General features: G+C 37.6%; 1 protein-coding gene across 3 annotated transcripts in view; it reads left to right on the forward strand.

Annotated features, from left to right (window-relative positions):
* The window catches only part of MNAT1 (MNAT1 component of CDK activating kinase), a 233,937-nt gene that overhangs the window by 175,413 nt on the left and 44,234 nt on the right, over positions 1-14,290 (forward strand). The gene's annotated exons all lie outside the window — the stretch shown is intronic.

Below are 14,290 nucleotides of genomic sequence, written 5' to 3' on the forward strand. Positions count from 1 at the left end.
GGAGATGATTACTGATTGCCTAATTAAATCTTTTAATTTTTAGTCTTTGTATTCTTATGACACCATGACTTGAAGTCTTTGTAGTTTGATATTCATTCTTAATATAAGCTAAGGAATCTGCTTACATTGTAGGGTATATGAGTTTGCTCCATGTTTCTAAAACATGCACAGTGTTCAAAAATTTTTTTTAATTAAAAATAAAAATGTTTACTGAAAAGTGTTATTTCTTAAGGCCATTAAGTACACAGATTGATAGTCAAATGGAATAGTGATCATGTGAGAATTCTCCACTGCAAAGGCTACAAGTTCAGCCTATGAACTCAATAAAGTTCAGAAGTTAGGAAAGCTAAACCCCCGAGATTTTGTGTCAGCTTTGGAATCTGAGTAAGTGAAGACAAACCAGGGGAAATACTGGTGTGCCGGAACTGAGGGATTGGTTTACAGTTTTCTTGTTCTTTCATTTTTCTCAATTTAATTTTAACAACTTATATGCAATAAGTATGCGTTGTTTGTTGTAGGTAAAATGTCCTAGGGCTCAATGGCTATGTCCCATTTGGGAATAGTATATTACTATTGCAGGCAGCCTCTCTGCCCATGTTTATCTTTGAAATATACAGAAAATTGAACATTTGTCCAACTGGGTACTTTCCTGGGAAAAAGTTCATAATTTTCATCAGGGTCTCAAAGGGATCTTGATCCCAATAAAGAATCTAGAGTAATGATTCTTAAACTTTGCCATACATCAGAGTCACTTGGAGGGTTTATTAAAGCACACATTGTTGGGCTCTACTTCCAGGGTTTTTGATTCTGTAGGGCTGGAGTACAACCCTAGAATTTTCGTTTCTATTAATAATAAATTCTGCAGTGATGCTAATACTGTTGATTGGGGACTATACTTTGTAAACTCAGGTTTAGCCTTGGTAAATAGCCTTCTAGACCTTTTCATATTTTCATGTATAATATATATTTTTACAAAAACACTTATGCTGTATTATGTTACCTCTTTTAACTTTATTTTGCTGTGTTTTCATATTTATCTATAGCATCATTTAAATTTTTCCATATCATTATTTAACTAGTTCTCTAATAGGCATTTAGGTAATTTTTCATTTGTTATTTTTATAAATAGATTGTTGCTAAATTTGGGTGCTATCTTCCAATTATTTCATTAGCAAAATCCCTGGATTGAAGCATAGACATGATTCTGAGGCTCGTTTGAGGCCAAATGACTTTGACATCTGACACTTGAACACTAATAAATATAACGGCCACTACTTTAAAAGAGACAGAAGAAATTTTAAATTTTAAACAAAAAGCTTATTTAAGAAAACACTTTTCCTTGATTTTTCATTGATTCAATAATTTGCATCTTTTTAATGATGAAAACTTGTTTGATAGATTTTTCTGAATTAAAACACATATTTCGATCTTTGTTACATTTCTAGAGATTAACAATAGCTTTAGAAATATTGGGGGAAATATTTGTCATGTTACTTTATTATATGTCACATATGCATAGTTTACAGTTTGTACAAAAATTTATATTACTAAGTTGGTGCCAGTATTAAAGCTATTCAATTTCAGTGCCTTTAAAAATTTGTACTACTTGCCTTGAATATAGCAAAAATGTGGTATAGACTAATGTTGGGAAGTATTTTTATCTTAGAAGTATAGTAAGAAAAATTAAATTGAGACATTGATTTTGATTTAGAGAAAAAAATGAAGTACTATCTTTTTAAAAATTTTTAATTGGTGGAAAATCGCTTTACAATGTTATGTTGGTTTCTGCTATACAACAACATAAATTAGTCATAATTATATATACATCCCTTCCCTCTTCAGCCTCCCTCCCCCCATCCCACCTCTCTAGGTCATCACAGAGCTAAAGAACTACCTTTTAAAATTAAGAATGGTTCATGTCGATGTATAGCAAAACCAATACAATATTGTAAAGAAATTAGCCTCCAATTAAAATAAATAAATTTATATTAAAAAAATAAAATTAAGAATGGGAATGTATATTAAGTCTCTCTGCTGTATTGTAAAACCATCCTGATAAAAACCCACCCCTGTTTTTTCCTGACTCTCAAGATAAAATATTAAACACATACAGAGAAAAATAAAGGAGAGTTCCACAAATACAATCACTTATATATGTCCAACATTGGGAATATTGGTTAAAGCAAGCCAGGGAATGGGTGAGGGAAAGAGTTGACAACTGGAGCACAGATTGAAGCAGGAAATAAATATGTTCTATTCTGTTACACTGCCTGTTCTAGAACATGCATCTATAACATGTATTAGTTCACATTTGAATGGTAAATAAGGGGATGCTATCTCTATAATGTGAAAATTATTTGGTTGGTACATGATTTTTCCCAGTAGGTAAATGTGTTATGTAACGGGATAATTGCAGCCGACCTCACATATTCAGATCGTGAACACAGCTTACTTAATGCAGTAAGCACCAGGAGAATGAATTGTCTACTATATAGGATGTCCACTTTCTCCGTGTTCTTCCTTTTGGATTAGTTTTGCCTTGCACTCTCTCTGAAGTGCTACTTTAGTAGTTCTTACCAATTCTTGTGCATTCTGCCCTTGTTTTCATGACTTGGCAACCTTGCTCCTTTGTAACTTCTTCCCATCAAATTGCAGTTACTTTTTTCTTCCTTTACCATAAAATTTATATTTACTGTATAATCTATTTCTTTGGAATGTAACAGTCATTTAAAATAAACTAAGCTAATAGACCAACCTAGACATCATATTAAAAAAGCAGAGACATTACTTTGCCAACAAAGGTCCATCTAGTCAAAGCTATGGTTTTTCCAGTAATCATGTTTGGATGTGAGAGTTGGACTGTAAAGAAAGCTGAATGCCAAAGAATTGATGCTTTTGAACTGTGGTGTTGGAGAAGACTCTTGAGAGTCCCTTGGACTGCAAGGAGATCCAACCAGTCCATCCTAAAGGAAATCAATCCTGAATATTCATTGGAAGGACTGATGTTGAAGCTGAAACTCCAATACTTTGGCCACCTGATGGGAAGAACTGACTCACTGGAAAAGACCCTGATGCTGGGAAAGATTGAAGGTGGGAGGAGAAGGGGACAGCAGGGATGAGATGATTGGATGGCATCACTGACTCAACGGACATGAGTTTGAGCAATTTCTGGGAGTTGATGATGGACAGGGAAGCTTGGCATGCTGCGGTTCATTGGGTCGCAAAGAGTCAGACATGACTGAGCAGCTGAACTGATTCTGAGTCCCTGGTGGCTCAGTGGTAAAGAATATGCCTGCAGTGGAGACCCAGGTTCTATCCCTGGGTCGGGAAGATGCAGTAGAGAAGGAAATGGGAACCTACTCCAGTATTCTTGCCTAGAGAATTCCCATGGACAGAGGAGCCCGGCAGGCCTCAGTCCATGGGGTCACAGAGTAGGACATAACTGAGCGATTAAAACATATAACACACTTTTGTTCTGAATTACTTTGCCAAATTCCTTGGCTTCCCAGGTGGCACAGTGGTAAAGAATATGCCTGTCAAAACAGGAGACACAAGAGATGTGAATTTGATTTCTGGGTCGGGAAGATCCCCTGAAGTAGAAAATAGCGACCTACTCCCATGGACAGGGGAGCCTGGCAGGCTACAGACCATGGGATCGCAGAGTCAGACATGACAGGGCAACTGAGCACACGTACACAGTCATCACACATTGATTCCTGGTTCTTGTATGTCTGAACAGTGCAGTCTTACATGGCCCTAGGCCCTGTATCTTGAAATTCTTAATTATTTTATATTGAATTTGTGTCTGATAAATTTAAGTCTGATGGACAGCAGGGCATACTTCTGGGGCTTGGAACCACATAGACCTGTCTCTGTCTGACATTTTTCCAGCTATATATTCCTTGCCTCTGCTTAGTTACTGCTGCTGCCACCATTGCCAGCGGGGCTGTAGAGACAGGGAAGGTCAGGATTGAATGTGAGTGCCCTTGCATGCCTGTGAAGGTTTATACTCAACCCGCAAGTATCCTCATGGTTAAGGAAGTGCAGTATTACATAGCAAATAAAAAATATTGTGATAGGTCGAGAAGAAAGGGGAAAAAAATCCTGCTTTTTGAATATTTTTGTTTTGTAATGATCCTGACCAAAATCCAGTTTTAGAACATTTCTTTCATCCCCAAAAGATCTGTTATTCCAGTTTTCATTTAGTTCCTATCTTCCATCCCCAGATGTGGGCAATAGTTTTTATCTCCTTTTTGCCTCTGTAGATTTGCCCATCTATATATTTCATTTAAGTGTAATCATATAATATTTTGTGTCTGGCTTCTTTCATGGTTTTGAGGTTCATAATGTAGCGTATTATTGGTATTATAGCATATTTTATAAGGAGAAGGCAATGGCACCCCACTCCAGTACTCTTGCCTGGAAAATCCCATGGATGGAGGAGCCTGGTGGGCTGCAGTCCATGGGGTCGCTGAGAGTTGGACACGACTCAGTGACTTCACTTTCACTTTTCACTTTCATGCTTTGGAGAAGGAAATGGCAACCCATTCCAGTGTTCTTGCCTGGAGATTCCCGGGGACGGAGGAGCCTGGTGGGTTGCCGTCTCTGGGGTCGCACAGAGTTGGACACGACTGAAGCGACTCAGCAGCAGCAGCAGCAGCATATTTTATTAAGTTTCTGAATAATAGGTGTGTGCCCGCAATGCGGAAGACCCGGGTTCGATCCCTGGGTTGGGAGGATCTCCTGGAGAAGGAAACGGCAACCCACTCCAGTACTCTTGCCTGGAGAATCCCACGGATGGAGGAGCCTGGTAGGCTACACCCCATAGGGTCGCAAAGAGTTGGACACGACTGAGCGACTTCACTTATATGTATATAAATACTACATTTTATCTATTATCTATCTTTTCTATTCATCAATTGATGATTTTTAGATTGTTTTCACATTTGGGGTATTGTAAGTAGTACTGCTATGAGATGTTCACATGTAAGTCCTTGTGGATATGTTTTCATTTCTTTGGGGTGTATACCTAGGAATGGGCTTCCCTGGTGGCTCAGATGGTAAAGAGTTTAACTGCAATGCAGGAGACCTGGGTTCTATCCCTGAATTGGGAAAGTCCCCTGGAGAAGGGAAGAGCAATCCACTTCAGTATTCTTGCCTGGAGAATCCCATGGAAAGAGGAGCCTGTGGGCTACAGTCCATGGCATCCCAAAGAGTCAGACACTACTGAGCGACTAACACTTTGACTTTCACCTAGGAATAGGTATAGGAGCTGATTTCCAAAAAGGCTGTACCTTTTAACATTTTCAATAGCATAAGGGTTCCCATTTTTCTTCATGTTTGGCATCATTTATTATTATCTGTCCTATATACTTATAAATTAATTTATATTGATATATAGTTCATTTACAATGTTGTGTTAGTTTATGCTGTTCAGCAAAGTGAATCAGTAATACACAAACATAACTTCACTCTTCATAAGATTCTGTTCCCATATAGGTCATTACGGAGTATTGAATAGAGTTCCCTGTACTATACAATCGTATCTGTCTCAAAAAAGTTTTTTGTTAACATGTGTGGAAGGTATGGGTAGATGTTAGGAGGAAGTGGGTGGGCTTCTGTTTAGCTTTCGGAAAGGTACAAAACATTTTCAATCCCCAAAATAAGATAAATTTTTGAGAAACAATTGCCCGTTTACCCAGGTGTGTGCATGGTCCAAAGACAGTATTACTTGCCATTTTTATTGTAACCAATCTAATGGGTGAAAACAGTATCCCATTGTGAATTTAATTCGTATTTCTGTAATAAATAATGATGTTGAGCATCTTTTTTATATCCTTATTAACCGTTCAGATATCTTCTTGGTTGAAATATTTATTTACATCTTTTGCCTATTTAAAAAACTGGTCATTTATCTTATTAAGTTATAAGAATTCCTTACATTTTCTGGATATCAGTTCTTTTTATAATTGTTGACCTCACTGGATGGCTTATGGGATCTTAGTTCCCAGACCAGGGATTGAAGCCTCGCTTTTTACAGTGGAAGTTCAAAGTCCTAACCACTGGATTACCAGGGAATTCCTGACCATTAAAAAAATATATATTTAGTCCGTATTTTCGACCGTAGTGTAGTTTATATTTTCATTTTCTTTCGTGGCATAAGCACATTGAATTTTGAAAAAGTTGAGTTTACTCTATTTTTTCTTTTGTGGATCATTCTTTTGGTATCATGTCTAAGACACCTTTGTCTAACTGAAGGCCGTGAAGATTTCCTACTGTGTTTTCTTTTAAATGTTTTATAGTTTTACCTTTTGCATTTGGACCTCTGATCTATGTTAATTTTTGTGTATGGTATGTGATATGAGTCCAGGTCCATCTTTTTGCAGATAGACACCCAATTGTCCTAATATCACTTGTTGAAAAAAATATCCTTCTCTGTTGGTTACTGTATGTGTTGCTTGTCATCTTCAGTAATTCTTACTGTAAGCAAAGCTAGGTGATTATTGAGTTCTGAACTTCTTCTTGACCTGAGAATATTGTCTCTTCATTTCCTGATCACGTTTTTAGCTTTTGAGCCTTTCTGGAGTAGTAATGGTGAGTATTAGAGGTGTATGTTAAGTTTGAGGAATGTTTGATTTTAAATATGAAAAATAATAGGGAAACACTTCACATCTTTTCTGTCAATTTATAATGAAGTCTTAAAATAAATAGTTATTATGTTTAGGATCCAAGACAGTCTCTGATTCCTAAGCCAGGAAACATTTTGACAGGGACCTCTTTCAACTTCAAATGCATAATGTTCTAACACCAAAAGGTCTAAATTTTGTTTCAGTCTTCAAACTCAAAATGTTTGCATTCAGAGGTCAGAAGAATATAACATGCCTTGGTAAAGTAAAACTGGCTCCATAATTACTTTTCCAGGTCAAAATTATAGGTAATTGAGGCAGTGTTAATATTGGCTGTGTTACAAACACTGTCATCAGTGATTCCAGAGTATCTGCTGAAGAAGACATCCTCCCTCAAAATACTTACTACTAAGCATCTTATCTTTTTGAGTCTGTTTTTCCTTCTGAATTGTAAGTTTTCTAAGTCTTACTCATTTTTATTTTTCTACCTCACCACATTCCACCCCATCTCACCTTGCCTTCAGGGCACATATATTTCTGGAATGACTTTTTAACTGGAAGAAAATTAAAGGTATAGCTGACAGTCCCAAGTGCCAAGATTCTTCAACTTCCTGAGGTATATTAGGTTTAATTGTGCAGAGTGCTAAAATTATGAACACCAGTCATCTGTGGTTCCTCTCTCAGAAGCTGACTTCCAAAGAGAGAGATTGTCCTGTAAACAACCACACAGTTATATGGAAGAGGGTCAAAAAAGCCTTGAGAGAGACAGTAGAATTAAAAGGATAAATTGGGGTCTGCTGGTAGCATGCATGGGCTTTCCAGGTAGCTCTGTAGTAAAGAGTCAGTCTGCCAGTGCAGGCTGGATTTGATCCTTGGGTCAAAAAGATCCCCTGGAGGAGGAAATGGCAGCCCACTCCAGTTTTCTTGCTTGGAAAATTCCATGGGCAGCGACTGGTGGGCTACAGTCTATGCAGTCACAAAGAGTTGGACACAGTTGAGCAACTGAGCACAGTACTGCACAGTAGCATGCATAGACCATTCTGTTAGAGGAGGGGAGAGCTTTGAAGAGCATGATGCCTTTGATAGAAATTTGTTCAAGTAGTTCAGTCTGATTAGAGCACAATTTGTAACAGATTGACAAGAAACTAATGGGGATCCAGATCATGAAGAGTCTTATTTGCCATATTAAGTACTTTGAATGATGCATGGTTTCCTCTTTTTATTTCTTTGTGTCTTAAAGCAAGGTTGAAGAACTACTGTTTTCTCTGTAGCTGGACTCTAGACCATATAATTTTAGTAAGAGGCAATTTTTGAAGAACCTTTCATGGGGAACATATTCAGATTCGCATTTTAGAAAAACACTTATGAATGCAGCATTGTAGAGATGTATTTGAGCAGACTAAAATTAAAAAAAAAAAAAGATAGCCTAAAATAGAGACATCTAAACAGGGAGGATGGAGTTAAGAGAATGAATTCAAGAGAGATTTAAGAGAGAGAATTAGTAGGATTTGGCAACAGATTGCACAAGGAGAATAATAATCTAAGAAAATGGCAAGGCTTTTAGCTCAAGTGTCTGAATGACTCTGTGGTGACTTTCATATAGTGGGGGCCTCCTACAGAGTTTTGCATGGCCTATGGAACATGAGGTACAACAAGCATCCTGAATGACTAAGGCAGCTGCTTCAGGCTTTCTTTTTCACGGCTCACTCTCTTTGCCTTCTGTGTCAAGGGAGGCCCTGAGAGAGAATTCAGTGGGGGACAGAGACTGCATTTATTCTGTTGCCAGAGAGTATGTGCAGCTGCCACTTCCTTCTGATTCACTACCACCACTTGCTGCAGCTGCTGGGTTGGACCCAGCAGTAGTAGGTAGATTTAAAAACTTCTGTCATTCAAAGCCCATTGCGGAATTGCGTGCACCTTAAAATTTTGTATTCATGATGGTTCTCCAACTTTTGTCGTAGTGTCCTTTATTTTAAAAATTTGTCTGTAGATATATATATATATATATATATATATATATATATCTCCATCTATATTGGACTTATATTGTTCACTTACTACACTGAGCTCTTAACATTCATGATTTAGTGTCAGTGAATACTATTGCCTAAAGTCCCAACATGTGTAAAAGTATTTATACACAAATATATAAATACTACATACATAATTTAAAATATATTAAACTGTGGAGTTGTTTTTAGAGTCTGGGAAGGATTGCTTAGTAGTCATGGTAAAAGATTTTAAACACTCGCAAGTCAGTTTTTTAAAATAATGGTGAATTAATTAATTAATCTACTCCCTGAGATACACAGCCAACTATTTTAAGTTTTTTAGTCAGTGATTTTAGGAATTAATTATGCTGTTTGTTCATAGGATAGTGTGTACTTAAATATTTGCCTTTCTAGAATGTTCAAGCATCTTAGTTTTACTCATTTTTCTCTAGTCCAAACTTCACATTATAAGGATACTGGTTTTCATCCATTTTATATTTAATTATCAATTTTTTTTCCTTTGTAGTATATGTCTTTATTTTTGCATTGTATAAGTTTCCTGGACTTTCCTATCTGGAAAGGTTAAGTCTTTTTCAGTTTTTAAATTTTTTTTTTGTCTTTATCTTGTCTATTATTCTGCAATTAGTAATCAGTCTGAGGAAGGCAAAGGGTCGTTCAAAGACTGTCTTTGATTTTATCATTCTATTTGGTTATGCTTGTTGGTAATCTAGGATACAAATGTATTGTTGTTATAAAATATATACTAAGTGGCACAAAATATTTTAATGAAGTTAACTATTCCCCACCTTACTTCTACTTTTCCACTACTAGTTTTTATTTTGTGGAGAACAGTATCACCTTCACTGAGTGACTAGGCTAGCCCCGGTCATGTCTATGTATGGAATAATCTCTTTCAATGATTTGTTCTGCTTCTACCTGTATAAGATTGCTTTAGTGTTTAAAAATCACAGCTTCACTTTTTAAAAATGAGTTGAACCTCTCACTATTATTATCATTATGTTAATATCAATGTTGCTTTCCTCATGATCAGTAGATCAATTACCATCCTTTTTTTTTTTTTTAATTTTCTGTAACTTATTTGCTAGAGAGTATTGAACAGAGAAGAGTGATGAAGAGTCGTTTTTATTTTATGGTCTCAACTGCATATTTCATTTCTGTATCCTGCTTTATAGCCTTATAAAAGACAGATACCTTCAAATCATCATGATATTGTTTCTAGTTGCACATGGGAAATATGAGGTTTTCTTACCAAAATGTGCTGTTGCTGCTAAGTCGCTTCAGTCGTGTCCGACTCTGTGCGACCACAGAGACGGCAGCCCACCAGGCTTCTCTGTCCCTGGGATTCTCCAGGCAAGAACACTGGTGTGGGTTGCCATTTGCTTCTCCAAGGCATGAAAGTGAAAGTGAAGTCACTCAGTCGTGTCTGACTGCTAGCGACCCCATGGACTGCAGCCTACCAGGCTCCTCCGTCCATGGGATTTTCTAGGCAAGAGTACTGGAGTGGGTTGCCATTGCCTTCTCCAACCAAAATGTGCAGGTACTTTCTTTTAGTATGAATACTTTGCCACCTCATGACATTAGAAATTTATTATAACTTATCTTTAAGGAAATGATTTCTTATAAACAGGTTTTATTAAAGACTTGCCATGTTTCTTGGGGGGGGGTTGTTAAATGAAGTCTAAAATTAAACTGACAAGTTGATTTCTTATTCATTAATATTTCTTAAATATGTTTGTATTTCTTTTGGTTAAAAAGTACATTCTAAGAGAATAATATTTGGTTCATCTTTTTCCTTGCAAAAGGACTTCCCTGGTGGCTCAGATGTTAAAAGTGTCTGCCTACAACTCAGGAGACCTGGGTTTGATCCCTGGGTTGGGAAGATCCCCTGGAGAAGGAAATGGCACCCCACTCCAGTACTCTTGCCTTGAAAATCCCATGGACGGAGGAGCCTGGTAGGCTACAGTGCAAAGAGGTGGACATGACTGAGCGACTTCACTTTCACTTTTCCTTGCAAAACCTTAAATTTGCCATAGGTGTTCATCATAAATTGGCTTGCATCCCACAACTATAATTCCAATTACTATAGCATTTCATTTTTAAGAAAATGCTACCAAGTTTAGAAAATTTGGAGATTTTTTTCCTCCTCTCTTTAGTGATATGGTTGAATAATGATTAATATAATTCAAGGACATATCACAGGTCGGGTGTAAATAGTATTTCAGCTATTTACTTTAATTCTTTAAATGTGGCTTTCATTTTTCTACTTTCATTCTTCCTTGGTGGCTCAGATGGTAAAGTGTCTGCCTACAATGTGGGAGACCTGGGTTCGATCCCTGGGTTGGGAAGATCCTCTGGAGAAGGAAATGACAACCCACTCTAGTACTCTTGCCTGGAAAATCCCATGGACAGAGGAGCCTGGTAGGCTACAGTCTATGGGGTCGCAAAGAGTTGGACATGACTGAGTGACTAAACTTTCTTTCCCTTTTCTTTAAATGTTAAATAAACTTAATTTTACCCTTTACTTAATTTTACTTTTAAGGAGTTAGCTGTTTATAGTATATGTATATATAACAACCATATTTAATGTGACTTACTTAAAAATCTTTGTCTGCAATATTGACATTAATTCCCAAGGCAGTTAAGTGTATCATACAGCTGTTGCTTAACTTTTCCTATCCTGGGCTCTTGCGTTTATTATTTTTAAAGCCATGTGTCCTTAGTCATGCTCATTTCTGAATAGCTAAGCATTAATGATTTTGCATCATAATTTCATATGCAATGTTGTAATCTATTTTCAGAAAATGATGAATATAATAGTGATCTTAAGTCTTTGAAAACATATACATCACTTTGTATATGCTAATAAAATACAGTATAGTTTAGAAGATGTGAGAAGGGTTTGGGGAGGTATAGTGCCTGCCTTTAGATTTCAACTGTGTTCTTATTTGGTTTATAACTCTAGATAAGTAACTTAGTCATTGAGTATCTTTGTTTTTTCCTTATAAAATAGAGATAATAAGATAGGTAACTCCTGTCATATGCTGTTTTGAGTACAAAATGAGATATGTAAGATCCAGGATACTAACTGATCAGTTCAGTTCAGTCACTCAGTTGTGTCCAACTCTTTGTGACCCCATGAATCGCAGCACGCCAGGCCTCCCTGTCCATCACCAACTCCCGGAGTTCACTCAGAGTTGGGTCCATCGAGTCAGTGATGCCATCCAGCCATCTCATCCTCGGTCGTCCCTTTCTCCTCCTGCCCCCAATCCCTCCCAGCATCAAAGTCTTCTCCAGTGAGTAAACTCTTCGCATGAGGTGGCCAAAGTACTGGATTTTCAGCTTTAGCATCATTCCTTCCAAAGAAATCCCAGGGCTGATCTCCTTCAGAATGGACTGGTTGGATCTCCTTGCAGTCCAAGGGACTCTCAAGAGTCTTTTCCAACACCACAGTTCAGAAGCATCAATTCTTGGCGCTCAGCCTTCTTCACAGTCCAACTCTCACATCCATACATGACTACTGGAAAAACCATAGCCTTGACTAGACGGACCTTAGTCGTCAAAGTAATGTCTCTGCTTTTGAATATGCTATCGAGGTTGGTTATAACTTTTCTTCCAAGGAGTAAGTGTCTTTTAATTTCATGGCTGCAGTCACCATCTGCAGTGATTTTGGAGCCCCCAAAAATGAAGTCTGACACTGTTTCCACTGTTTCCCCATCTATTTCCCATGACGTGATGGGACCGGAGGCCATGATCTTCATTTTCTGGATGTTGAGCTTTAAGCCAACTTTTTCGCTCTCCTCTTTCACTTTCATCAAGAGGCTTTTTAGTTTCTCTTCACTTTCTGTCGTAAGGGTGGTGTCATCTGCATATCTGAGGTTATTGATATTTCTCCCAGCAATCTTGCTTCCAGCTTGTGTTTCTTCCAGTCCAGCGTTTCTCATGATGTACTCTGCATAGAAGTTAAATAAGCAGGGTGATAATATACAGCCTTAACGTACTCCTTTTCCTATTTGGAACCAGTCTGTTGTTCCATGTCCAGTTCTAACTGTTGCTTCCTGACCTGCATACAGATTTCTCAAGAGGCAGGTCAGGTGGTCTGGTATTCCCATCTCTTTCAGAATTTTCCACAGTTTATTGTGATCCACAGAGTCAAAGGCTTTGGCATAGTCAATAAAGCAGAAGTAGATGTTTTTCTGGAACTCTCTTGCTTTTTCCATGATCCAGCGGATGTTGGCAATTTGATCTCTGGTTCCTCTGCCTTTTCTAAAACCAGCTTGAACATCAGGGAGTTCACGGTTCATGTATTGCTGAAGCCTGGCTTGGAGAATTTTGAGCATTACTTTACTAGCATGTGAGATGAGTGCAATTGTGTGGTAGTTTGAGCATTCTTTTGCATTGCCTTTCTTTGGGATTGGAATGAAAACTGACCTTTTCCAGTCCTGTGGCCACTGCTCAGTTTTCCAAATTTGCTGGCATATTGAGTGCAGCACTTTCACAGCATCATCTTTCAGGATTTGAAATAGCTCCACTGGAATTCCATCACCTCCACTAGCTTTGTTCATAGTGATGCTTTCTAAGGCCCACTTGACTTCACGTTCCAGGATGTCTGGCTCTAGATGAGTGATCACGCCATCGTGATTATCCGGGTCATGAAGATCCTTTTTGTACAGTTCTTCTGTGTATTCTTGCCATCTCTTCTTAATATCTTCTGCTTCTATTAGGTGCATACAATGTCTGTCCTTTATCGAGACCATCTTTGCATGACACGTTCCCTTGGTATCTCTAATTTTCTTGAAGAAATCTCTAGTCTTTCCCATTCTGTTCTTTTCCTCTATTTCTTTGCATTGATCGCTGAAGAAGGCTTTCTTATCTCTTCTTGCTATTCTTTGAAACTCTGCATTCAGATGCTTATATCTTTCCTTTTCTCCTTTGCTTTTCGCTTCTCTTATTTTCACAGCTATTTGTAAGGCTTCCCCAGACAGCCATTTTGCTTTTTTGCATTTCTTTTCCATGGGGATGGCCTTGATCCCTGTCTTCTGTACAATGTTACGAACCTCATTCCATAGTTCATCAGGCACTCTATCTATCAGATCTAGTCCCTTAAATCTATTTCTCACTTCCATTGTATAATCATAAGGGATTTGATTTAGGTCATACCTGAATGGTCTAGCGGTTTTCCCTGTTTTCTTCAATTTCAGTCTGAATTTGGTAATAAGGAGTTCATGATCTGAGCCACAGTCAGCTCCTGGTCTTGTTTTTTTGTTGACTGTATAGAGCTTCTCCATCTTTTGCTGCAGAGAATATAATCAATCTGATTTCGGTGTTGACCATCTGGTGATGTCCATGTGTAGAATCTTCTCTTGTGTTGTTGGAAGATGAAAATACAATATGAAAAGTCTAATCTCTTAGAATCTTATTTCTACTGTACTGTTTTTAGATCTGTTGAGTTTTCCTAGCTTTCCTTTCTTTCCTTTTTATCCCGCCCACCAGCAGTTTGATCAATTAGGTGTGTCAACTCAATGATAAATGGTTGTGTGGTCATTCTTCCTTATACTTTTGGCATTAGGTTATTGTAAGTGTTTGTATTCTAATTGTTGAAATAAAGATTTAGTTTATCTTTGAGGAAAACAATGATGTTTTGTAATGTTTTGA

Source organism: Budorcas taxicolor, chromosome 10 (assembly GCF_023091745.1).
Source record: "Budorcas taxicolor isolate Tak-1 chromosome 10, Takin1.1, whole genome shotgun sequence".
Classification (NCBI taxonomy): Eukaryota; Metazoa; Chordata; class Mammalia; order Artiodactyla; family Bovidae; genus Budorcas; species Budorcas taxicolor.